Source organism: Puma concolor, chromosome B3, assembly GCF_028749965.1.
Source record: "Puma concolor isolate L17-30 chromosome B3, mPumCon1.1.hap2, whole genome shotgun sequence".
Taxonomy (NCBI): Eukaryota; Metazoa; Chordata; class Mammalia; order Carnivora; family Felidae; genus Puma; species Puma concolor.
In genome coordinates, this window is record NC_141672.1 from 128,184,677 (window position 1) to 128,210,203 (window position 25,527).

General features: G+C 49.3%; 1 protein-coding gene across 6 annotated transcripts in view; it reads left to right on the forward strand.

Moving 5' to 3' along the window:
• The first annotated feature begins 22,387 nt into the window (after window positions 1-22,387).
• APBA2 (amyloid beta precursor protein binding family A member 2) overlaps window positions 22,388-25,527 on the forward strand; it is a 275,852-nt gene continuing 272,712 nt past the window's right edge. For 4 of the 6 annotated variants that reach the window (XM_086711371.1, XM_086711376.1, XM_086711375.1 and 1 more), the window contains exon 1: window positions 22,835-23,000. The gene's annotated coding sequence lies outside the window, so the exon portion shown is untranslated. Of the gene's footprint in view, window positions 22,410-22,834; window positions 23,001-25,527 lie in introns of those variants that run through there. The other 2 variants (XM_086711374.1, XM_086711372.1) reach the window with 2 other exon arrangements.

Sequence of the window (25,527 nt, forward strand, 5' to 3'; positions counted from 1 at the left end):
AAGAGAAAACTCTCCCCAGTGTGTTCTGAGTTGTGAACTGCTCCTTGTAGGCAGCCAGCTGGAGGCATCTCTGCACAGCCAGTATCAGTCTTGGCCTCCAGGCTACATACAGATGGCTACAGCCTCTCTTATTTCCCATATGCATTTTCCTCTCTCTCTCTCTTTTATTTTTTTTTTTTTAAAGAAAAGCTTTACCATTTCAAATCCAAGGAAGTTCCCTTTCTTGACTTCAGTCTTAGCTATGAATTTATTATTCTGCTTTTACATGTATTTTCTACCACATCTAAAGATGTTATGTAGAAGGAAGAAATTTTAGCATGTGGTCAAGCTGCTGCTTGATAGTAGATGTTTATATCTAGCCAAATCTGGCACCAGACTGGAGCAGCAGAGCAATATCTGGGCCTCATCAGGGGTCCTCTGTCTCCTGCTGGCAATGGTGTATGGTCTTCTCTTGTGCCTACTCAGCGCTCCTGCTGGTGTTGGCTGAGGTGTCTGTGATTCCCTTTTGGCCTGGGGATTTCTGGTCAGGTTCCACATCTCAGCTCAATTTGTCATGGGTCAGGGCACCAAGTGGGGTGTGGACCATCTACATCCAACAAGCCTCCAGGCCTCATGGCGAAGCATTTGGCTGTTCTCCAGGGAGTTCTGTGAGGCTGATGCTTCAGTTCCCACTGCTCAGGTAGCACTTCAACTGTTTTTACTGTTCCACATTGGGACCTGGTAACTCTCTCAGCCTGTGGTCCCCAAACTTCACTGTGCATCAGAATCACCCCAAGGGTGTTAAAAATATAGATTTCTGGGCCCTACACATGAGAGCTTCTGATTTTGTAGGTCTAGGGCGAAACCTGAGAATTTTCATTTCTAACTAGGTGCCAGATGATGCCAATCCTTCTGGTTAAGAGACCACAATTTGAAAATCACTGTCCTGGACAGAGGAGCAGGAACTGTTCTTTCTTTCTTATCCCCAGACCTTAGCTTCAGAAGTAGAAGAGCCAGGAATTTGAGTGACATAGTCTCTGATTTTGGTGGCTTGGGGCAATATTTACAGGTAGGAGCCTGAGCTGGAAGGTTAGGAGAAGGGTGGTAAAAAAATAACATGGATTATCACAGTATCATCTGTCCAGTTTAGTTGGTATTTTAAGGTGATAGTCTTTTTTTTCCCTCCAAGAAGATATATACATATGTCACTGTAAACAATACTTTCTTTTTTTTTTTTTTTTTGGTAGTTACTTCCTCCTCCACCTGGAATGACAGACTAGGAACTGAATGGGATCTAGCACAGCCACCGGGAGAACATTAATGTTATACACTCTGAATCAGAAGGCTCCTGGGAAGTGAAAAGTTGAAGAGCTTCAGATGCCTCAAGTGGCTTCACAGGCCACAGGCGGGAGAAAACCAATTTCAGGGAAGCCTGTTCACCTGCATCATTTGCTTGAGTTTATATTTGAGCCGCCACGTCCTGCTCTGAACACAGCTCCAGGCGACTCCCAGCCTCGGCCACTTTCTCCCGCACCCGATTCCCCAGCACATTGCAGAAGACGAGGGAAAGAATTAACATTTTATAGATGGACTGACATACCTCTTTGCACATGTGATTTACTAGCTTGGTATTTTAAATCCAAGATACGTGTTGCTGTTTAAAACTCCACTAAGGTGTAGGAGTAATGCGCAGCATTCAGTAAAGGCAAGAAGTTAGTGGTTCTCATAGCAACAGTGGAAAACATATTCGATCTTCCCCAACAAACCTGGCCCTCCTTCAGCATTGCCTGTCTCAGGGAAGGGTACCATCTTTGTTCAAGTTGCACAAGCCAGAGACTGAAAATAAATCCTGGCACAGCCTCTCCCCAACCAATGGCTCCCAAAGTGCGCATGCGCGTCTGCACACACACACACACACACACACACACACACACACACACAGCGCTCACAAAGTCCTCTTTATTTAGTCTTTGAAAGACCCCAGGGTCCATCTGCTGCAGTCCCTCCTCCTTTGTCTGGGCTCCTTGCATCAGCTCTGGTCCCCATAGTCTTTCTACACTCTGGCAGCAAGAGTGTTTTTTGTTTGATTCTATTATTATCATTAATGATATTTATTGTTGCTATTATTTACAAAACACCCGTAATCATGCAGCAGCTATTAAACATGTCAAAGAGGTCAACTTCACACATAATACAGAAAGGATAACTTCAGGCCTCACTAAGATACCATTTCCTACTGATCAGATGGGCAAAGATGAAAACGTTTGATAACACTGTCGACAATCGTGGGGAAGCAGAAACTCTTACTGTTGCTGATGGACGTGTACACTAGGAAGCTTCTATCCAGCTGTACCACGGCCATGGTACTTTGGCAATATTTATCAAAGTTATGCTTTTGCATAGTTTTGGATACATTTTTACAAATTTATCCTATAGGGAAAAATGTTGTATGGTGATGATTATTTGTTGCACCATTGTTTGTAATAGCAAATGATTGGAAACTAGCAAAGGGTTTATCAATAGGGGACAGGCTAAGGGGTTACATTCATATAATGGAATTCTATATGGCTATGAAAAACAATGAGGCAACTCCCCATGTATAGTCATAGAATGTTCCTTTTAATTTTTTAAGTTTATTTATCTTGAGACAGAGAGAGAGAGAGTGTGTGTGTTGTGTGTGCAGGTGGGGGAGGGACAGAAAAAGACAGAGAATCACAAGAAGGCTCTAAGCTGTCAGTGCAGAGCCTGGGCTCAATCCCATGAATCATGAGATGGCAACCTGAGCCCAAATCAAGAGTCTGATGCTTAACCAACTGAACCACCCAAATGCCCCTGTGTCTAACTTTTGACTCCCCAAAAACTTAATTGCTAGTAGCCTACTGTTGACCAGAAGCCTCACCAATAATGCAAATAGTTGATTAACACATATTTTGTATGTTGTATGTATTATATACTGTATTCTGACAATAGAGTAAGCTAGAGAAAAGAAAGTGTTATTGAGAAAATCATAAGAGAAAATACATTTACAGTAGTGTACTAGAAAAATCCACACATAAGTGGATACACTCGGGGCGCCTGGGTGGCTCAGTCGGTTAAGCATCCAACTTCAGCTCAGGTCATGATCTCACAGTTCGTGAGTTCGAGTCCCGTGTAGGTCTCTGGGCTGACAGCTCAGAGCCTGGAGCCCTCTTCAGATTCTGTGTCTCCCTCTGTCTGTCCCTCCACTGCTTGCACTCTGTCTCTGGCATTGTCTCAAAAATAAACATTAAAAAAATTTAAAAAAAATAAGTGGATACACTCAATTCAAACCCATGTTGTACAAGAGTTAACTGTATATTTGTTTGTATGTGCATAAAATCTTTCTAGAGGAGTACACTAGAAGTATCCAGAAGATACTAGTATTCTAGAAGAGTACCAGTATTCTAGAAGAGTTTTAGAAGTATCCAGAAATGGATAACATTAAGTAAGCCATGGCAAAGGAGATGAGTGCCTGTAGGGAGAGATTTTTCCTTCTGTCCCCTATCCTTACTTTGGAATTTTAAACAGTGTTAACAATGTTGTTACCCACTCCAAAAAGTGCATAGAAATTTATAAAATGTATCATGTCGGCGCTTAAAACAGGCCTGGCACATGGTAGCTCCCCAGTATTTGCTAAATGATGGAAATATGCCAGCCCCTTAAGGAATATGCTCTGTATCAATGATCTTTTGCTATGTAACAAATTACCCCAAAACTTGCTGGCATAAAACAACCAACATTTATTATTCCCTGGTTTCTGTAAGTCAGGAATCTGGGCATGGCTTAGCTGGGTGACCCTGGTCACCATCTCTTGTGAAGCTATGGTTGAGCTACAGTTACCTGAAGGCTTAGCTGGAGCTGGGGAACCTGCTTGCAGGCTCATGTTATGTGTATGTTGACAATGACCACACCACATGGGTCACCCATAAGCTGCCTGAGTGTCCTCACAACATGGCAGCTGGTAAACCAAGAGAGAGAGAAAAAGAGAAAGCATCCAAAATAGAAGCCCCAGTCTTTTTATAATTTAGTCCCAGAAGTGATCTCCCATCACTCCTGCGTTCTGTTCATTAGAAACAAGCCAATGAGTCAAGCCCACACTCAAAGGGAGAGGAATCTTAAGGGCATGAATCTCAGGAGGTGTGGATCATTGAGCCTGTCTAAAAGGCCACATATCACATGTTCCGATGGTTTTACTTGTTCTTGATTAAGACAAAGACTTTGATAAGGCCTAGTAAGCCTGGCCTGCCATCTGCATGCCGCCCCCCCCCGCCCCCAAACCCCTTCAGTCTCCTATACATAAACCTTTCTTAAATTCCTCAAACATGCTGTGCTCCTGCCAGTCCTGAGGCCTTCGCACATGCTGTTTTCACTACCTGAAATGTTGACTCAAATATAAGGGGAAAATACTACCTTCTCCCACTATGAGCTTTTGTAGGACCATGTGCCCATCCTTTCCTCTGTTTAATTTACCTTCCCCTTTGTGTCTGTTGGATTAATGCCTGTCTCTCTCAGAAAGCTCTGGAAGGGCAGAGAGTGTGTCTGGTTTTGTTTCAATGGTTTCTCCAAGGCCTACCCCTAAATTACATGGTAACTACTCCATAAATATTAGGTGAATGAATTAAGTCTTTTCCTTGAATTGGTCAGGGTCCTAGTAGGAAATAGATGGTATCTTCATAAGAAATAAATGAGGAGAGTTTAGGGAAAGAACTGTCTCAAAGGTGGGGCAGGGTTAAGAGAAATCAACAATCTAGTACTCTGGGGCTGGCAACACTGGGGAGCCGTTAGTACCCCAGGAGCAAGTTGAGGGAGCAATTATGGCAATCTAGTGAGACATGCAGTTGTAGGAAAGGGTTGTGAGGTAGGAGCTGTAGTCTTTGCTAAACAACATGGCCAGTTCATGGTGGTCTGGAAGGAAGAGAGCTGGGGGAAATCCACCAACATCACCCTTTTTACTCCCTCCAATTTCCTGCCAGTATCTCCCATCAGAGGTAAGCCCAACTGGAAGCTAGAGGGCCAGGGACCCCATGGACACAGTTTACAGAGGTCAGCTTCCTAGGCACAGAGCAGGGCAGGAAGGGTACAGAGTGAGTCTGGAGGGGCAGGCAAGGAGATATCCCTTGCAGCCCGCTGTTTTACCCTCCTGTTCTTTGCCTGGATGAAGATGTCTCATTGGCCACAATATTATTGTAGGATCATGTCAGCTCAGGCAAATTCTCAGTTGGAACCTAAAATGTTAACCAGTTTGTTCATTTGGGGAAGTGGGAGCGGGGGAGGGGAAAAGAAACAGCCAGTTAACTTAAAGCATACCAGGTGCCAGGCACTCTGTTTTGCTCCAGTCTAGATGTACATCTGGAATATTTCCAAACCCCATCTAGAATAGCAGCAGTGGTTGGAGTCATTGCCAGATTAAGTTTTATGACAATCCATTGTCATTTTCCAAGATCCATATGCCATCTACACAGACCAAAGAGGCAAATCAAATGGGGCTGTGAGAAACATCTGCCCCCTCCCACCCCTTCCAGTCTCTGATTATGACTGTGATATTTTCAGCTTCCCAGGATGCAGTGCTGCTTCTGGTTTGCTATCCCAGGAGGCAAGAGCAGTTCCTTACCATTTCTTCCTACAATGGCCCTCATCCCATGGGTCAGGGGAGCCGATCTGGGGACTCCGCAATGTCTCTTCTAATGATACATTCTGGAAGTGGGAAAATAACTACATGGTAGGTCTGCAGGCTGTTAGGCCCATTATGAGTCAGATTTGGGCCCAAGCTCCATTTACTCAAGCCCCCACACGCCCCCATTTTGACTGGTAGAGTGTGTGGCATTCTGATTTCTGAAAAACTTTCATAGCAGTACCTAAGAATTAATGTCACTTTGGAGCCAATGTCCAGAAATCTCCAAAAGGTCTTGGCCATTTCCAATTTTCCACCCTATACATGACCATAAGTCCCAACAGGGAAGAATTGGAGGAAGATTTACAGCCCATATTTGTGGCAATTGCAGGGTCTTTTCTCAGGATGCTAGGTCTCCCCTTTAATCAAAGGACTCTGGGTCTGGGAACTGGCTTCAGTCTGAAAATGTGGCTGCTATTAATTTCATTCTCAAGGGTCCATTAGCCATTGCCAAAGGTCATGTGGGTCGAAGCATTCTGCTGACTTCTGTCTTATTGCTCATTACAACAAATATACTCCCTTGTCTTTGGTTGTTAAGCACGTGCCACTTGGTTTCGGCTGTTGTGCAGTCCCACCAACACAAAGGAGAACAGTAGTGACATTTCCCACCATCAGACCTGGTCTACAGGAGACCAAGCCCAGAGTCTTTAAGCCAGAGAAGGCTAGTATCCTTAGACACAGTAGAGCAGGCCATTTCCACTAGTTGGACACAGACTCAGATTCAGACAGACTCATGGTTCAAGATTCTCACCTTCATCTGAGTCTCCTAACATGTTGCATTCCAAACCTCAAGGCCATGTTCCTTTCCATGTTCGCTTAGATATCTGTCAAGTCTTTGAATTCAACCGACATTGTAATTCTGCAATATTCACAAAGTTAGGCAAAGTTAACCCTATGGCTATAACACAGAGGATGACAGAAGTTCTCTGGTTTCCTGACTGTGATTTGAGCTCTAAGTTTAAACTCCAAATTTGTCATTTTCTTTCTGTAGGATCTCTGGTATAGTTAGAAAACCCAGCCAGTTCCATAGCCCTTGAAGTCACCATTACTGTATGTAAGGGTGGCAGTTACTTAGTCCCCCAGGGCTCTGGCTTTAGTAAGGACTTCACCCAAAGCAACCATGGGCAATAATTTGACGAGTTGTAATGCCCAGCATGGCATGGATTACCAGCACCATGTTTCCCACTGTCAAGGAGCTGTGCTCCTTCCCACTGTGCTCAAGCCGTGGGACATGACCAGACCAATTCCAGAATCTGTCTTAGAGGGTCTGTTTCTAGGGAACATGACAAGTGTTGCCACTGTGTTTGTCAGGGTCTAGGCTTGGAAACAAAACCCACTCTGGCTATTTTAAAAGAGAGATGTTAACATATAGAATTGCTTAAACAGGCATTGGAGGACTCAGCCAACTCAGCTGACTATTATGTCACTTGAAGCTACTATTGCCAAATCTCAGATGAGTGCATCAATGCCAGCACATCCTGCATGGCCAAACCTCCTGATCCATCTTTCTCAGTCTGAGCATCCATGCCCAAGGAGGCCACCCTGCTGTCTGCTCCCAGTCAGGCCTTTATTATCAGTGTGCCAGTGACAGGGCTCAAGCCAGTTTGCTATTGCTACATTCCAGGCCTCAGGTCACATTCCAGGTCAGTGTGTGGCACAGGAATATTTTTTTTTAATGTTTTATTTTATTTTTGAGAGAGACAGAGACAGAGAGTGAGCAGGGGACATACAGAGAGAGAGACAGAGAGAGAGAGAGAGAGAGAGAGAGAGACAGAATCTGAAGCAGGGCTCCAGGCTCCAAGCTGTTGGCACAGAGCCCGATTCAGGGCTTGAACCCATGAACTGTAAGATCATGACCTGAGCCAAAGTTGGACGCTTAACCAATTGAGCCACCCAGGTGCCCCACAGGAGTATTTTTAACACATACGATTAATGATGAAATAAATTCTTACAACTACTTTCTAAAGAAGAAACGATGATCCCATCTTGCATTTGAGGAATCCCAGCCCTACCTGGAACCCCATGGACCTGAAGTTTCAGGTGGAGGTTAAAAAAATGTCAAGAAGGCAACAAGCCATCATAGATGGACATGTGCATTTTACAGCAATGATGATTAAAATAATTGACCAACCTGAATTGACTCTTTTTATATGCTCGGCTCTGGGTTAAGAGACATGTGCCACCTAATTCAACTCTTACAACAAACCTCTAAGGCAGGTAATGATATTCCCCCCATTCTACAGCTGAGAAAACTGAGGCTGTGTAGAGGAGGACCACTTACCTGGGGTCATAGCCCAGAATTTTGGCTTGACTGTCTGGTTGCTTCATCATGATGCACACTGCTTCCTTTCAACAGACATTTCTAAGCAGCTGTGTGCCGTGGTAGGCAGAACAATAGCCCCCCAAACATGCCCACATCCTAATCTCTGAAACCTGTGAATAATTACCCTCCAGGAAAAAGAGAGTTTGCAGATGTTGTTAAGGACCCTGAGATGGGGAGATTATCTGGGTGGGCAGAATCTAATCACTTCAGTCCTTGAAGACAGAGAACCTCTCCCACCTGTGGTCAGAGAGAGACATGCAAAGACAGAAGCAAGGCCAGAGAAATACAATTTTCTGGGCTGTGAAGATGGAGGAAGGATGTGATGAGTCAAGGTGTGTGAGTAGTCTCTAGAAGCTGCAAGAAGCAAGGCATAGATTTTCCTCTGGAACCTCCAGGAGGAACCAGCCCTGTGAACACCTTGAATGTTAGCCTAGTGAGATCACTGTAGGACTTCTAACCTACAGATATGTTAAAATTAACAACTGTGGGGGCGCCTGGGTGGCTCAGTCGGTTAAGCGTCCGACTTCAGCTCAGGTCATGAACTCGAAGTTCTTGAGTTCAAGCCCTGTGTCAGGCTCTGTGCTGACAGCTCAGAGCCCAGAGCCTGCTCCGGATTCTGTGTCTCCCTCTCTCTCTGTTCCTCCCCTACTTACACACACACACTCTCTCTCTCTCTCTCTCTCTCTCAAAAATAAATAAAGATTAAAAAAAATCAACGTGTTGTTTTAAGCCACTACTTTTGTGGTGATTTGTTATGGCAGCAATACCAACTAATACATGCACCCTCCCCTGAAGCTAAGTAGATGGCTCCTTGCTTCAACTGCTGGATAGGAATCTGCCTCATACCCAGAAACAGCACACTGGGTATGAGCCTTTGAGCAACTTTTCTCTAGAAATGGCTCAGTCATTTTGCCAAATTAGCTCAGACGTTCAGTGACATACATAGATGTCCAGTGATTAAGCAGAGAAGACACCCATCCTTACCAATGATTACTGTTGCAATTATCATTTTTCTACCATTATACACAATAGTCATTGTCTTCAGGCTGCTCTGAGGGTCTACAAAGTGACAAACATGTCCAGCTCTCCACCCACAGCAACTTCAGTCACCCAATGTCAGGTCTCTAGAGAGAAGTGTGTTGCAAGCTGTAGCCAGGAGCACACAATGATGAAAAGAATACTAGTGATCTGACAGGAACTCCCACAGTGTCTGCTAAGCCCAGCCCTTGTACCTCTCTGGCGCTGCTTCCTTCTCCTAGTAAATTTACTAATCCTGTCCTGGCTTCTTGGGGATCCTGCTTGGTCATATTATCTGAGGGAGATCTTGCCAGGGAGAGTCAGGGGATGAGCTTCAGACCCACAGCTGCAGTTGGTCCTGAGGCCATAAATGATATTCAATATCTTCCTCTGTGTTATGGGCTGTATTGTGTCCCCCACCAAATTCCCCCTCATCCCCCACTTCAAATTCATATATTATATCATAGCCCTCAATATCTCTGAATGTGGCTGTTTGGAGAGAAGGTCTTTACAGAGGTGATTGAGTTAAAATGAGGCTGTTAGGGTGGCCCTAATCCACTAGGCGTGGTGTCCTTGTAAAAAAGGGGCAACTTGGACAGAGAGACAGATGTGAACATGTGGAAGACAATGTGAGGACACAGGGAGAAGATGGCTACGTACGAGCCAAGGAGGGAGAAGCCTGGCACAGATTCTCCTTCACGGCCCTACTGACACCTTGATTTTGGGATTTTGGCCTCCAGGGCTGTCAGGCATTTCTGTTGTTTATGTAAGTGTCTATGATAGTTTGCTATGAGCTCCCCAGGAAACTAATACACACTGCTACCATCTGTCCTAAACTCCTCTCATGCTTGGCCAGCACTACTGTCTGGGTGGTATGCCCAGCGGGATCAACCTCCATCTCTGGGGATCTGAGCCCCTGGTTACCATGCACTTACCAGGTCATGGCTGCAGTGCTGTCTGGTCAGGGTTAAAACTGGACTTGACAGCATCCAGAGATGCCACAACGGAGCCCCGATTCGAGGACAGTTCTCCTGTTCCTCTCTCTACATGATGAATAGGGCTATCCCCTTACAGGATGGCAACTCTTTTCTTTACCCACTTGTCTCCTGGCACAGGGAACCCTGAATTACCAGGTAGTAACTGTACATGTAAGTCCAGTGTGACTCCTACTGGATCTCCAGTGGAAGATCCCTCCCCCTCTGGCAACGAGGACACCTAGACCCTCAGTGGACCCACAGAACTTACAATTGTGGTGGTGGGAAGCACCAGTTCCCTGTGTGGGTTGCTTGGAACGATAATGAGCAGGATGATTCCCACAAGGGACCCCTGCTTGTTCCTCGGCTTGTGCATCCAGTCATCGTAAACCTCTAGTTGAAGGCATGTGCCAGCCTGAGGAGCAGTGCCCAACCTTGCAGGATGTATCTCTATGTTGGCAACTTAGCTGCAACTTTAGGAGGCTAAACTTTAGGAGGCTGTTCCCATGCCCCACTAGGCCAAAACCTTCTGGCTGGTGTAGAATCTTGTAGGAACCTGGATCTTAGGACCATGTGCTCATTGCTACCTATGCCTCCTTTTCCATAAAGTAAGTCTCTTGGTCCAAGGTAATGTGCAGGACCTCGTATCAGACAATATAAGTACTCAAATAGTGGTTCTGACAGGAAATGCTAATCCGTCCCTGGAATATGCAACATTCCCAATCAGGATGAATTGTTGGAATTTGCAGAACAGAAGGGGTAATTCATTGGCCACCAAGTGGCTGTTTGGTCTCTGTTAGGGGTGGTGGCATATCTGGGGGGGGGTCAGCATGGTCTCTGTTGCTGACAGGTGGGACATTCAGCAGTGGCTGTAGCTAGAGATCAGTCTCCCTGAGAGGAAGTCCATGCTGTTGGGACATGCATAGCCTTCTCTGCCACCATGGTTACTTTTCACAGGCCCCTCGTACAAACCCTGGGCTGGCTGAGGACAGACATTGGTGGACTTCTCTCAGATGAGTCCCTTTGTTTACCTGGTTATGTCATACTTCCTTTGCACTGGGTGTTGTCAGGTGGGCATTAATGTGCAATGCCAAGATCCCTCCACGGGGTGCTTACTCCCATAGGTCCATCCACATGTGGTCACCATGACACAGAGCTTCCAGTCTTGCTCCTTAGGTACTGACCAACCAGCCAAGACATTTACTACTACTCATAAGTATGTTCAATTTATGTAAATATGGGTCATTTCTCTCACCATTCAGAGTGGCTGACCAGGTACACTGCTTGAAGTCTGACTATGGGAGGATTCCTCCTCAGCACTGTCTTTCAGGGACCTCCTTGAGTGGGGCTTCACTCCTTTGCTAATAGGGCCTTGCCTCTGCTCCAGGAGAATTGCTGAGGCCCTGAATGCAGCCATCTCCTCTAAGGTGACCTGACCAATTCTTCTCTGATGCAGGAGAGGAGGGTTTGCTCAAATGCTGCTATGTGCCTTGAAATGGTAATTGATCAACCTGAGCAGATGGTTTCTTGTCATTTCCCACTTACTTGGGTCACCAGGAACCACACAATCAGTGCATCCCCTTCCTCTTGGTTTCTAGTCTTATTCAACACAGGTGAGAGTCTTAGAACTGCAGTGCTCTAGAAGGGGAGCCTGTGGGCTTCTTGGCATTCCACTCACCTCTGCCTGGTAAGGCATCTGTCTCCAGAGTCCCAGCCCCAGGGGCGGCACCCTAGGGCTACTCTGCACCCTTGTTCTTAGGTCTGGGGGCCTGAGATGGATGTGCCTGTGGAGGTGGCTTCTAGGAAACCGCTCCCAGGAGAGCCCGGCAAGGGGGTTGGGAGAAGCAGGACAAGGCCCTGGAAGAAGCTGAGGAAGGGTGAATTTTCAGGTGAATTCCCAGATCAGGTCCATCCCATGTGGGGCTGGGAAGGGTCAATATACCCCTCTGGGTTTGTCCCACTCCATGGTAAGAGAACTTCCAACTTCTGTACCACTTGCTGTCCTGGGGGATGTTTACTCCCAGAAAGTTCCAGCCCTCCAGTGGTGTGAAGATGGTTCTCCAAGGACAGCAGAGGAGGGACCAGCCTAGACGGAAAGCCCATCAAAGCTGGCGGAAGGGTGCTCATGGGATCAGGTGGGCACAGTTGGTGTCAGTTGCAATGTGTCGCTGAAGCATCCTAATTTCAAAGATGTATTAGTTCCCTGGGGCTGCTATAACAAAGTACCACGACCTGGGTGGCTTACATACCCGAAATGTATTATCTCCAGGCTAGAAGTCTGAAATGAAGGTGTTGGTAGGGCTGGTTCCCTTTGAGGGCCATGAGGGAGAATCTTTTCCAGGCCCCTGTTCTTGCTACTGGTGGCCTCAGGCATTCCTTGGTTTATAGATGGTCTTCTCTCTGTGTCTTCACATTATCTTCCCTCTGTGCATGTCTGTCTCTGTCCAAATATCCCCGTTCTTTTTTTGGTAAAGATTTTATTTTTTAAAGTAATTTCTACACCCAATGTGGGGCTGAAACTCACAACCCTGAAATCAGGAGTCACATGCTCTGTGGGCTGAGCCAGCCAGGCACCCCCAAATACCTCCCCCCCTTTCTTAAAGATTTTATTTATTTAAAGTTTATTTATTTGAGAGAGAAAGAGAGAGAGCATGGGCAGAGGAGGGGCAGAGAGAGAGAGAGAGAGAGAGAGAGAGAGAGAGAGAATCCCAAGCAGGCTCTGTACTTTCAGTGCAGAGCCCAATGAGGGGCCTGAACTGTGACATCATGACCTGAGCTGAAGTCAGACACTTAGCCAACTGAGCCACCCAGATGCCCCATGATTTTATTAAGTAATCTCTACACCAATGTGGGGCTCGAACTTGCAACCTGGAGATCGAGAGTCACATGCTTTGCTGGCTGAGCCAGCCAGGCACCCCCAAATACGCTCTTTCTGTATGGACATCAGTCATATTGGATTAGGGTCCACCCTAATGATCTCATCTTAACTTGGTCATCTGCCAAGACCTTATTTCCAGATAAGTCACATTCACAGGTGATGAGGGAGTATGGGGCATGCTGAGGACAAAGTGCAAGCTAGCCATCCTCCCCCACCCCACCCCCCCAAGTGGGATATGTGTGATATTCCCCAGGCACTCCTGGCTGCCCAAGGACAAAGGAAAGGAAAGAAAACAAATGGTTAACTAATAGAGATCACAGTCATACAGGACATGAATCTCCATCAGTTTGCAAATGTCTTGGTAAATTACAAGAAAAAGGCAATCTTATCAAATAGCCTAATCTCCAAAAACCTAAAGCCTCAGTTTCCTGGAGCCCCTAATATCACCCCTCCATAATGATGTGAGGAACAAAGGCAAGAAGGAAATTGCAGGTAAAATTAAATTTCCTTACAACCTGCAGCCCACTGACAAATACTTGAGGTAAATACAGACTATAACATTTCTCCAGGAACCCCCTACCGTCCTAATGCTTTAATAGAGGGAAAACAGCCTTAGCTTGACAATAGCAAGGCCTTAGGTGTGTTAGGACTCCTCTTTAGCATATCAAAGTCCTTCTGATGGTCTCCCTTTTGACTGTACTTCCCCAACTTCATAGTAAAGAAGGAGCCACTCTTCACCACCCCAGTGCAGCTCTTCCTGTCCACAGGTCCCATCCCATGCTTTAGTAAAATCACCTTTTTGCTCCAAAGACATCTTCAAGAATTCTTTCTTGGCCATCGGCTCCAGACCCCATGAACCCCACCATCACTCCAAAACTTCATCAATAGGTACTAAAGGTTAAGACCTTAACATTGTTGGGGATCACAACTCAGCCCATCACGGATGCTAAAATATGAAATGCTAAAGTTGATGCAATGTGGCATGCTCTGGGCTCTCTTGAGCTGGATAGCTGTGGGCATGTATCTTTATCTGCCTTACTGGCCAAGACGTGGCCTCCTAAACCCACGAAATACTCCCAAATAGGATAGAGCCCCATGATTATCCATTAGATAGAGATGGCAACAATTCAAGTGCAAAAGCTGATCTGAGCGGCTTCATTGCATCAGTAGCATGTACAGCCTCCAGTATCAGCGATCATACAAAGAAATGGTGAGAGCAGACTCTTCTGGAGAGCGAAGGGGCCCTGTAAGAAGGGCCCTCAAGGGGGGCACCCACATTGCCAAGGCCCCTGTGGGGAGAGAAGGCAGCTGAGAAAATGGAACAGTTGTCAGGCAGAGGTGTGGGGGAAGCTGCCAGTCCCCTGGAGCCCTGCACTGCCAGGAAGGCTGGGCTTTCTGCCTGGGGTGTCTTTAACAAGAGCTTCTCTGAGAAAGCATCAAAGAGCCCACTCCAGAGAGAAAGGAACCCTGCTGCAAAGGAACAATATCTCAAAGTCCTTTCTGGAAGTTATGAGGAGGCTTCTTGGGGTAACTGCATTCTGTGTAAAGTGTTCTAAGACTGACCCAAAGAAACAAAGGGGATCCAGCCCAGTGATTGAGGCAGGGTACCTATGGGGAAATGGGGAATTAGAGGGCTGTGGCAGGGAGGGAACCAAGGTACAAGGCAGCCCCTTGTGGGCTTGATGCACTCCTTCCAGGAAGCCCTCCCCACAGCCCTTCTCCTCACCAGGGAACCATCTATCTGTTACCTTGCCCCTAATGTAGGGGTCAAGGTTGTCATCAGGCCTTGCCAGACTGAGGCCCTGGGACCTCCACCAGCAGAGCAGGAGCTCAATCATGCTTGTGGAAGAGGAGCCAATGAACATGCCAGGAACCAGTCCCTTCCTCTGGTGCTGGGCCTACATTTTTTAAAAAAAATGTTTATTTATTTTGAGAGGTGAGGGAGGAGCAGAGAGAGAGAGGGAGAGAAAGAGAGAATCCCAAGCAGGCTCTGTGCTGTCAGCGCAAAGCCCGATGTGAAGCTCAAACCCATAAACTGTGAGATCATGACCTGAGCTGATGCCAAGAGTCAGACGCTCAATTGACTGAGCCATTGAGGCGCCCCATGCATTCATTTGTACCTAGATGTGGGATGGTGGGCTCTAGCCCTCTGTCTGGGCGTGGGGGCAGCTCTTCACAAGGGCCACTGTTCAGGTCTGGAGTGGCCAGTCACGACGACTCAACAGGCTATGAAGAGGACCCTGCCCTAACTGTGGGTCAGGCTTCTTTCAGACAAGGACTTAAGTCTGGGGCCACAGCCCTGCCACTGTCTGGTTCCGCATCTTCCCATGTCATGGAAATATAGTAATGGCTTTTTGTTATTTTAAGTCATTCTCTGCATGTGATTAACTTTTAGGTATTCATAAGATTTTCTTCATGTAGATAAATGGGCACATTAGAAGATAACATGGCAGGGTTTCTCAGTCTCAGCACTACTGACATCTGGGCTTGGACCAAATTGCTTTTTGTGTGAGGAGCTGTCCTGAGCATTGTGGCTGTTTAGCTGCACTCCTGGCCTCTAGCCACTGGATGCCAGTAACTTTGGCCCCATCTGTGACAACTCAGAACGTCTCCAGACACTGCCAGGGTTAGGTTCCAAGTTCTGATGTGTGACTGGGAAATGTGGTTCATCTTGTGTAAACCAAGGACAGCAGGTTTGGAGACAAGGTGGACTCTGAACCTGGAGTGAAGTCATTCAGCTGGGGGTCCTGCCCCTGGAAAAGCCACATTGTACAGCTGTGCTTGGAGCCCTCATCTGAGCACCACATGAGCCCATGCAAATGTTGAAGGTCCCTGCAGAGCCCAGCACCAGTGACTGCAAAGCTGCTCTGTACAGCAACACCCCCACCGTGGACCCCATTGTGATCCAGCATGGGTCTGTGCTTCCCCGTACGATAACTGGTCCAGCTACAGAAGTGGTTCTCTGAAGACCTCCCCGAAGCTCTCTTTCTGCAAGCTTTATGTACCCAGTTTTCAAAGTTCCTATTAAGACATGGTTCCAAGGTTCTCCGGGTGCTCAAGTGAGACTGTTTTTGGAACTGAAATAGGCCCTGTGACAGTAAATGCTGCTGCTTTTTCTGGAATGTCTTGGTTCTCTTTCTTCCTAGTACTTGGTGGAAGCTACCATGAATAACCCTCATGATTCTCATTGTATCAGACAAGACGATTAAAGTCACAGGAGACAGAAACTCAGCTTAAACTGACTTACATAACTGAAAAGTCTAGCAACAGGGAGATCAGGCATGGCTGGATCCTGAGCTTCAAATGAGGTCATCATGGCCTACTCCTCCCTTCAGCCCTGCTTTCCTCTGTCTTAGCTTTAGTCTGTGGCAGGCCCCATTCACGTGGGGGCCCTGACAGCTCTAGGCTTGCATTATCCTCACTGTGTACAATCTCAGTGGAAAGTGTGTCTCTTTCACAGTACTTTCAGCAAAAGTCCTCCAACTAAATCTTCCTGTTTTTTATTTAAAAAAAAATTTAAAGTTCACTTATTTACTTTGAAAGAGACAGAGACAGCATGAGTGGGGGAAGGGGTAGGGAGAGAGGGAAAGAGAGAGAGAGAGAAAGAGAGAGGGAGAATCCCAAGCAGGCTCCACACTGTACAGAGCCTGATGTGGGGCCGAAACTCACGAAACCGAAAGATCATGACCTGAGCCAAAACAAGAGTTGGACTCTTAACTGACTGAGCCACCCAGGTGCCCCAGGACTAAATCTTAAGGGACTTACTTGGGTCGCATACCTACCCCTGAGCAAAGCCCCAAAGTCAGGGGGAAAGAACATACAGATTTGGGTTGACCCAACTCATGCCCGTTCCAGGTACCCATTCCATGGGAGGGGTGAGTGGGCCGGAGGGGCCCCTTCTCCTAAGCTACAGGGACTGAGGGTAAGGGAAGTGCAGTTCCTCAGAGGAACATCTGTGTGGCCATTACCAGAAAAAGGGCAACTCATTGCTACACAAACTATCTGATGGTCTTGGTGCTTAGGGAAAAGCAAAAAGATGAACCCCATAGCCCAGAGCCAAGGATGTGTTACCCTATCATACCACCCGCCTCACAAATACCAGTTACAAATCGAGGCTACTGCTCCTTTACCTTTTCTTGTTAATTGTTAATGCTCAGTCTATGATCAGCATCTTGTTTGAAACTGTTCTTGCTGAAGGGGTGCAGATCCCTTACAAATGCTCAGCAGATCCAGAACAGGTGCAGTCAGACCTTGAAGGCAGAAGCTTCTCGATACCAACAAGAGCCCTCAAGATGGGTCCTGCCGGTCCTCTTGGCCCCGCTTGGTCCCCCCTCTGATGAAGTTGTGCAGTGGGCTCTGCCCCCAGTCTATGGCCATGCCTGGCCACTGATCCCCAAACACATGCCCTCTGGACACGCCCAAAGCAGACCTCTCTAGAACTGTCAGGGTGGGTCCTGGAGTCCTGTCGCAGATGCCCCTCCAGGTTTCAATCTGGGTCATCCTGTCCCCCTGAGACTTCCTTCCTGTTGCATCTCAGAGAACAGCAGTTGGAGTCACAGTCCTTTCCAACCAAGAGGCCCCACCTCCTTGGGAAGACTGACCTACCTCCAATGCCCTTCCCCCTTGATCAAGATCACGTAATAAAGGGTTTCAGAGAAGCCTCGTGCCTGTCATGATCTGGCCCATCCTCTGTACCCCACTGAGATTGTTGGTGGTGACATGTCCCATTCCTTGTAAGTAGGCATGCTCAAGTGACTGTCCACACTGTATCACACTTGGTCCACTCTGCTCTCTCTGCTGCACGATCTACCTCCCATCTTCACCAACATACTACCCACATTCATACCTCACGGTCTCTACTATCTCCCCTCCATTATCTACACTAGAGAGTCTATACGATAAAGAAGGTCTGCACTGTGGTGATTTCTTGCCCTGTGCTGTTATCAAAACGCAATGGGCATCTTCTCTCATAGAAACAACAGACCACTGCTTTTCCCAGACTCATGCCAGCACCCACACGATGGGTCCCTCTTCAAAGGTCCAATGCAAGGGTAAGCACTGTGCTCCAACGTTCCCGGATCCTTTTCTCTGTAGCTCCCAAGGCCAGGATCTGGATGATCAGGAGGCAGAGGTTTCATTGTTTATAATAATCCATTTATTGCTATAAAAGTCTGGAATTTGGTGCAGAATCTGTGTTCTGAAATCGGTAAAAAAAAAAAAAAAATCAATGGTATTTCCTTTTTAGGAAGATATTTTGTTTCCACGGTTGTCAAGGCATTTTCATGCTATGTGTCTCTGTGTCTTCTAAATTTTTGTTTAATGTTTATTTATTTTTGAGAGAGAAAGAGACAGAGTGCAAGTGGGGGAGGGGCAGACACAGAATCTGAAATAGGCTCCAGGCTCCGAGCTGTTAGCACAGAGTCTGATGAGGGGCTTGAGCTCACCAATGGTGAGATCTTGACCTGAGCTGAAGCCGACGCTTAACTGACTGAGCCACCCAGGCAACTCTATCTCTGTGTTTTCTAAAGTAAAGCACTGGGTCTTGGAAGAACCAGAGTGTGTTGTGGTTGGTGAATTTTCCCACTGACTTAAATCCTGAAAAAAAAAAGAATGAAGAGATTCTCCAGGGGTAGTTTAGATGACATTTCTTCTGATACATCAGGAACCTTGGGGATTTGGGGGGCCAACTTCCTCACCTGAACAGAGGAGGAAACTATACCACTGAGGCTCCAGGTGATCTACCTGAGGCCTTGTCCTGGCTGGTGCCTTAGCTGGTGTCAGAACTGAGGACCCTTGGCTGCCAGTGCAAGGTATTTTGACCACACAAGGATGAAGAGTTGAAGGGGTAAGGAAGAAAAGCTCAAGTGTGCAGAATTACAAGAGAGGGGAGACCCAACATGGCCTAGTGGTAGCTTTATGGGAGATGAATTGTTCTACCCTCCCCAAAGACAGAGGACATGTCTTTATCAGTCTACCCTCCCACAGACAGAGGACATGTCTTTATCAGTCAAACCCATTTATACACTCAGCTTAGGAAGAAAAATTAATATTCTGTCATGCAGGAGTTTTATAAGGGAAGGTCCTCCCCAGCCAACAAGGCAGAGCATTAATCTTCTGCCCTATATAAGGAAGGCGTGTGTTGTTTTTTACAACTAAGTTATGGTGAGTGCTGAGGAATTGACAAGTTTTTGGCTCCACTTTATAAATGCCCTGTAGGAAATCTGTCCTGGCAAGGAGATCCTCTGGTCTGAATGGTATTGGCACCAAGCTTGCAATTCATGAATGATGCCACCAAGTGGCGGTAGGTGGCATGGCCCTGTGGTCCAATCTTGGAGTCATGGCAGTGTATGTACTTTAGTTTCTGGATCAGAGTGTCTTATTTTATTTATTTATTTTTTCCCTTTGGGAAAGGACCAGAGATTTCAAAAATCTGTTACCCTTTAAAGGGTTAAGAATCAGGGCACCTGGGTGGCTTAGCTGGTTGAGTGTCAGACTTCAGCTCAGGTCATGATCTCCAGCCCTGCAAGGGGCTCTGTGCTGACAGCTCAGAACCTGGAGGCTGCTTCGGATTCTGTGTCTTCCTCTCTCTCTGCCCTCCCCAGCTCATGCTCTGTCTCTCCCCCTCTCTTTCGAAAATAAAGCATTAAAAAACAAAGGGTTAAGAATCATGGTTATGAGAGATAATTTAAATTTTTGTTTTAAGATAAATAATATTATATACTTCAAAAAATATAATCAGTAAAAGGTCATTCTGTCATTTCTGCTCTAGCCACCAGTTTCCTTTCCATAGTTGACCAACATTTATTAGTTTCTTATGATCCTTCAACAGAGGCTTTATGATTGCTTACACACATGCATATGCTCTTTTTTCTTGTCTGTTTTACACACACGGGCATGTCACATACACCTTCTTCTCTTTGTTCTTTTTTTCTCAAACAATATATCTTGAATGTTCCATGTTAATTCATCATATTTCCTTGTTCCCTCCTTTTATGGCTGCATATAATTTGAGTAGATGTGCCCTCACGTTTTGAAAAGTCCCCCATTCATGGGTATCAAGGCTATTTGCAGGCATTTACCACACAAACAACACAACTCTGCTCATGGCTATCTTCCATGTGTGTAGTATATGTGTATAAAAATTCCTAGGAACCGAATTTTTAGGTCAAAGGGCTTGTGCACTTGTAATTTCAATAGAAGTGATCTAATTTTCCTCTATTGAAGTTGTACCAATTTTTACTCCCAGGAGCAGTGCAGGCTTCCAAAATTTCCCCTCGCCCTCAGGATATATTGTGTTGATGCACTCCTGGGTCTCTGATAGGTAAAAATTATGGTGTTTAGGCGTGTGTGTGTGTGTGTGTGTGTGTGTGTGTGTGTGTGTGTGTGTGTTTAATGTTTATTTTTGAGGCGGGGGGGGGGGGGGAGACACAGAATCTGAAGCAGACTCCAGGCTCTGAGCTGTTAGCACAGAGCCCGACGCAGGGCTTGAACTCACAAGCCTTGAGGTCATGACCTGAGCCAACTCTGATGCTCAACCCACTGAGCCACCCAGGTGCCCCTAGGTGTATTTTTAAACTCACATTTCTAATTATGAATAAGAAGGATACCTTTTCAGATGTTTAAAAGTCATTTGTATTTCTTTTCCTGTGAACTGTTTGCTCCATATCTTTGTCTGTTTCTTTTCTATTGAATTGTTCTTTTTTCTTATCTATTTTTGATGCTATGTATATATTAGGGAAATGAACTGTTAGTGATCTGAGTTGCAAATACAGTATTTTGTTCCTTATTTGTGTTGACTTTGCTTATGGTGATGATTGCTATGTAGGAAGTTTTCTGAAGTCAAATTTAGCATCTTTTATGTTATGGCTTTTTAGTTTTGTGGAAGACACAGAGGCCTTTTCTGCTCCAAAATTCTTTCAAAATTCTCTCAATAGTGACGGTTGGCTACGGCTCACCAGATTTAGGAGTCCTGAGTTAGGTGGAGGCAGGCCTGTGCCTTTGACCCTGTGGAATGTGGACATCAGCCACTACTGCTCCTGCGTGAAGGGATGGGGTCCAACACCAGGGTTAGCCCAGAGGCTGCCCATGGGAAGAGTTTCAGGAGAGTTGTTGAAGGGAACAGGTCAGAATTAGCCACCCACCCCTATCCACAGATGCACAAGGCTGTGCAGATCATCTCTAGGCATAGGTGTCTGGTTTCCTACAGGATTTGACCACATGGGAGAAAGGCAAGAAGATGAAAGCATTTGTATTCCATACTTGACATTTAAGGCTATGGAATCATTTCCTCCCAATTGTTGCTATCCAGTGATTGACATTCAGGGTGGGGGGTGGGGTGGGAAGCTGGGCCCCTAGAAGGCTAGATGAAGCTGAACTTTTTGTTGGCTAGATGAACAGCATATTTAAGTGGGTGGAACACAAACAGTGGAGACAAGCCCACCTCAAGCGGCAAGGGGCGGTAGGTCAGGAATCTGCCCCTGGCCTGCTTTTGGGCTCTGCCGTTTCTGCTTTTGTTTGGCACTTGGGCTACAAAGCTGCCCTGCCAGGACCAGCTTCTCCTCTAAGGGGAGGCTCTGGCCCTCTGGGTCATTGTGAGTGTTTATTGGGTTGGGAGAGAGGTTTGGGGAGTGGAAGGTTGCCCAAGGCTACAGGAAGTCCACACCAAGTCTGCTGTTAGTGCCAGTCAGGCTCAGGATTTAGCTTTACCCAGCTCTTTCTCCTCAGGGTCTCAGCTCTGCCCCTCAGAGCTGCAGGAACCCCTCCCCCCACCCAGGCCTCCTCTTCCTTTTGCGGCCCTCCTCGTTTTCACCCTAATCAAGCCAAAGGAGAAAAGAAAACAGAAGGCAAATAAGCAGGATATGGGGGAGGAGGTACCTGAGCCTCTGCCGTGAGCATACAAGGCACCCTGTGCACAAGGCATCCAGGTATAGCCCACAGCTTACATCTGCCCCAGGACTGAATGAAAAGGCCAGAGGGGTCAAAGGTGACACTAGCGTCTCCAGCACAACCTTCAAGGACTTCAGGGGGGATTATTCACATTCTGGGCGGGGGGGGGGGGGGGGGGGGGGGGGGCATCACCGACTTTGTTTGGGATGTGTGTGTGCATCTGGAAATGGACGAGGTTAGGGCCCTTTGCATTCAGGACAGCGAGGAGAGAGGAGGCTCGGGCGAGGCCCCAGGTAGGGGAGGTCAGCAGTGGAGGGCTCAGGTCTCACTGGGCATTAGAAACAAGGGTGATGGGTGGTTACAAGAGACTGGAGACCTGGAATGCAGCTCACGACTGGGGGGTCTGCGGTGGGGGAGCTTCCCCTCCCAGATGGGGCTTTCCCTAGAGGCTGTGATCCCCGAGGGCTTCTCGCCTGGGGCCTCCGCACGCGGCCGCGCGGGGCCGAGCAGGGCGCGGTCGCCTCGGCCCCACGACGCGGCACGAGCTCCCGAGCCCGCCAGGGGGCAGCGCGGCGCCGGGGGCAGAGTGCGGGCGCGGTGGAGCTCGCCGTCACCTGTTCGACCTGCCAGAGGACTAGACCACTACGGCTCCCGATCCGGCAGGTCCGGGGCGCTCCCGGGAATCTGTGTGCTCCCCAGGGTCCCGTGGGGGGGGGGGGGTGTCGGAGCGCCGCGGCTTCCAGAGCCCGGGCTCCGGTCCCGGTCCTCGAGCTCAGCCCCGAAGAGCCCGGGGCCCCAGGTGCGCCCGCCCGCCCCGCCGACTGTCCCGGCGCCGGGCTCGGGGAGGGGGCTGGGCATTAACGCATCTTTGTCCTCCCTTTCTTCCCGCCGCACGGTCTCGCCCGCGGGCGTTTTCCGACCCGCGCGGCTTGCCGGCGCTGTGGGTGGGGGGCGGCGGGCGAGGCCGGGCGGGGCGGTGGTGCGGGCGCCGGGCGGCCGCCGCAGGCCGGTGCGGGGAGCGCCGGGCGGCCGCGCCGCGTGCGCCCGGCAGAGGCGGCCCTGCGTGCCGTACGCCGCGTCCGGGGCGCGCCCGCCGCTATTCAGCTTCCCGGGCTCATTAGCAGTCTCGGTGTGCGGCTCGGCGCGGGCTCACAAAGAGCTGCGGCGGCGGCCGGGCGCTCGGCCTCGCGGACGGAGCCGGAGGCGGCGGGGCGGGGGCTGCCGTGGACCCGCGCAGCCCGGCGCCCGGCCCAGGTAAGCTGGGGGCCGCGGCCGCAGCCTGGGGGCTCCCGGGCCGGCGCGGCGCGGGGGTGGGGGGACCCGGGACGCGGGGCGGGGCGCGGATGCCGCGGCCCGAGCGCTGCCCCCCGGACCCGGCGGCACTGCGGCGCCACCGGGCGCCGCTGGAGTCTGGGGGTGAGGACCGGCGCCCCTTCCGACCGGCGGGCGGGCGCGGCGAGGCCGAGCCGGAGGCTAGCGCATGCCCGGCGGGGGGCGCCGCGGTGAGGGACGACCCTGCGCGGACAAGGGGCGCTGGCCGGCGGTGGCTGCCCGTTCCGGTCCCGCCGGGCTGGCCGGGCCGCTGGTGCGTACCGCGGCCCCGCTTGGCGCTGGCACCAAGTCCCCGTGCAGAGCAAGTCCTGAGTTTGGGGTCGCTTATGGGTTCCCTGCCTCCCGGGAAGGCCAGCCCCGGTCTTCGCCACCCCCCCCCCCCCCAATTTCCCTTTATAATGAGGCCCAGAGGGAAAAACTCCTCAATTAAAAATTCCACCCCCTGGTTCCCCTGGGCCACCGGCACGGGGCTGGGGGTGCGGCGCAACCCGCCACTCGCGTCGGCCCCTGCCTCACGGAGGGCACAGCCTGGCCAGGTTGCTGTTGGGGCATCGGGCCACCGACGATCCGGGCGGACATCGAGCCCCCGGCCCCCAAGCCGGGCTTTGCGCGGCGCGGGTCGGGTCGGGTGGCGGGCCTTGGTGTGCCGAGGCTGGGGGCGAACTTGCCCGGGGCCGGGCGCCGAGGAAAGGTCCGGAGGGCGCCCGCGAGGGGCCCGCCCTGTCTGAGCCTCCCGGTGCTCGGAGGCTGAGATTGAGCCTGCTGGTCTTAACTTCGTATTTACTTGCAGGAGGAGGACTTAATTCTTTCAGATCAGTTCGTTCACTGCCTGACAGGGACCGGACTCAAATCTGCGGTTAAAACAAACTCACAAATGGCCATGCAGACGGTGAAGTACCCCCAATCAGGAATCCCATCCCAGCACTTCTTCCTGTGGGTGGGGTGGTCCTTGGCCTCTTCAGCCTCTGCCCTCTTTTCTGGGACTCCGCCCCCCACCCAATGTCGGTTTAAGAAACAACAGTGGTTTTAGAAATGATGACCCTCAAGCTTCTGGAGAAGAAGCGGGACAACTTTTCCTGAAGTACACATATGAGGTGCTCCGTGGGTACCCGGCCTCCGGGTTAGACCTCCTCCTCCTGAGGTGATAGCGGGGGCTTCTCCTCTTGTGGGCAGCCGCCACCATGCAAGGCACACGGTCCTGTTTCTTAGTCCAGAGCTGCCAGGATGTCCTGCCCTGTGTCCTCACTCCAGGGTGGCGATCTCCACTGCTTGCGTCTGCAGCCTGGGCTGGAGTGGGTCTCCTGGATGAAGGACCACATCGGCTTGGGAGCTGCTGGGACTCTGGGCAGTGTCCAGGGAGTTAGTGGACCAGTTGGAGCTTGCTGGAGGTCAGCTCCCTGAGCTGGCAGCCTCTCCAGGGGGTGCCCCCAGCACTGGCCAGGAGACCCTTGGAGTGGTGTCCAGAGCGGGGCTTGCGTCTGGTGATGGCAGTAGTGATGGGGCACTGCCGGGGTCTTCTGTGGGCAGCTCTCTCTCCAGACCTCTTGTCGTTTGTTAGGGGGCACTGTGGTGCCCCTCCCCCCACTGCCTGCCTTTCCACGTCCAGCCAGTACTGGGCTTCTGCGCCTGGGAGATGTGCAGGCTGAACCAGATGGGGTGTGTGTGTATGTGTGTGTGTGTGTGTGTGTGTATGTGTGTGTGTGTGTGTGTGTGTGTGTGTGTGTGTGTGTGTGAGAGAGAGAGAGAGAGGTGGGGTAGGCCTGTCAGGAGAGTGAAGCTTGTGGTGGTCAACTTCTTACTCTCTTCCCCGGTATGTGCTTCCTCGGACACCCAAGGCCGAGTGTGGCTCGTTAACTTGTTTGCATGATCATCCTCTGAGTAGTTGTCTCCCTCCCTGCCACCTTTTTAAATATAAAATATTAGTTTCACAGGAATAATTGGTGGGGATGGATTGTGAAATGGAGGTGCATAAATAATTCAATTTGCCAACCGAGCTAAGAAATGCTGGATAAAAATAAAAGATAATTGTAAAAGACACCAGTCGCACCCCTGGAAGCTGAGAGGGAGCGCTACAACACCTTGATGTTTCCTAGACACAACTGAGGAATTCAGAGGAAAGACACATTGGATGGGGAGGTTGGCATCGGGCTGGACTTTGTTTGGATTGGGTGACTGTGTGGCTTGTCTCGGGGGAGAGATACACAGGGGACCCCCTAGGCCTCGGCTTCTCCCTATCCTGGCTCGGCTTGCTGGACCTGGTGACTCAACAGGTAAGGGCCTCTGGTGACACCACAGTTGGAACTCTTGGAGAGACCTTTGTTGTCAGGGGAGGGCAGGTGGGCACAGAGGCCCTGAACACATCAGCTGCTGACCTTAAGGGCTTTCTGGAACAAGTGGCAGAAAGGAGCATGCCTGCCTTGCAACTCGGCCTTAGAGAAATGGAGAGAGG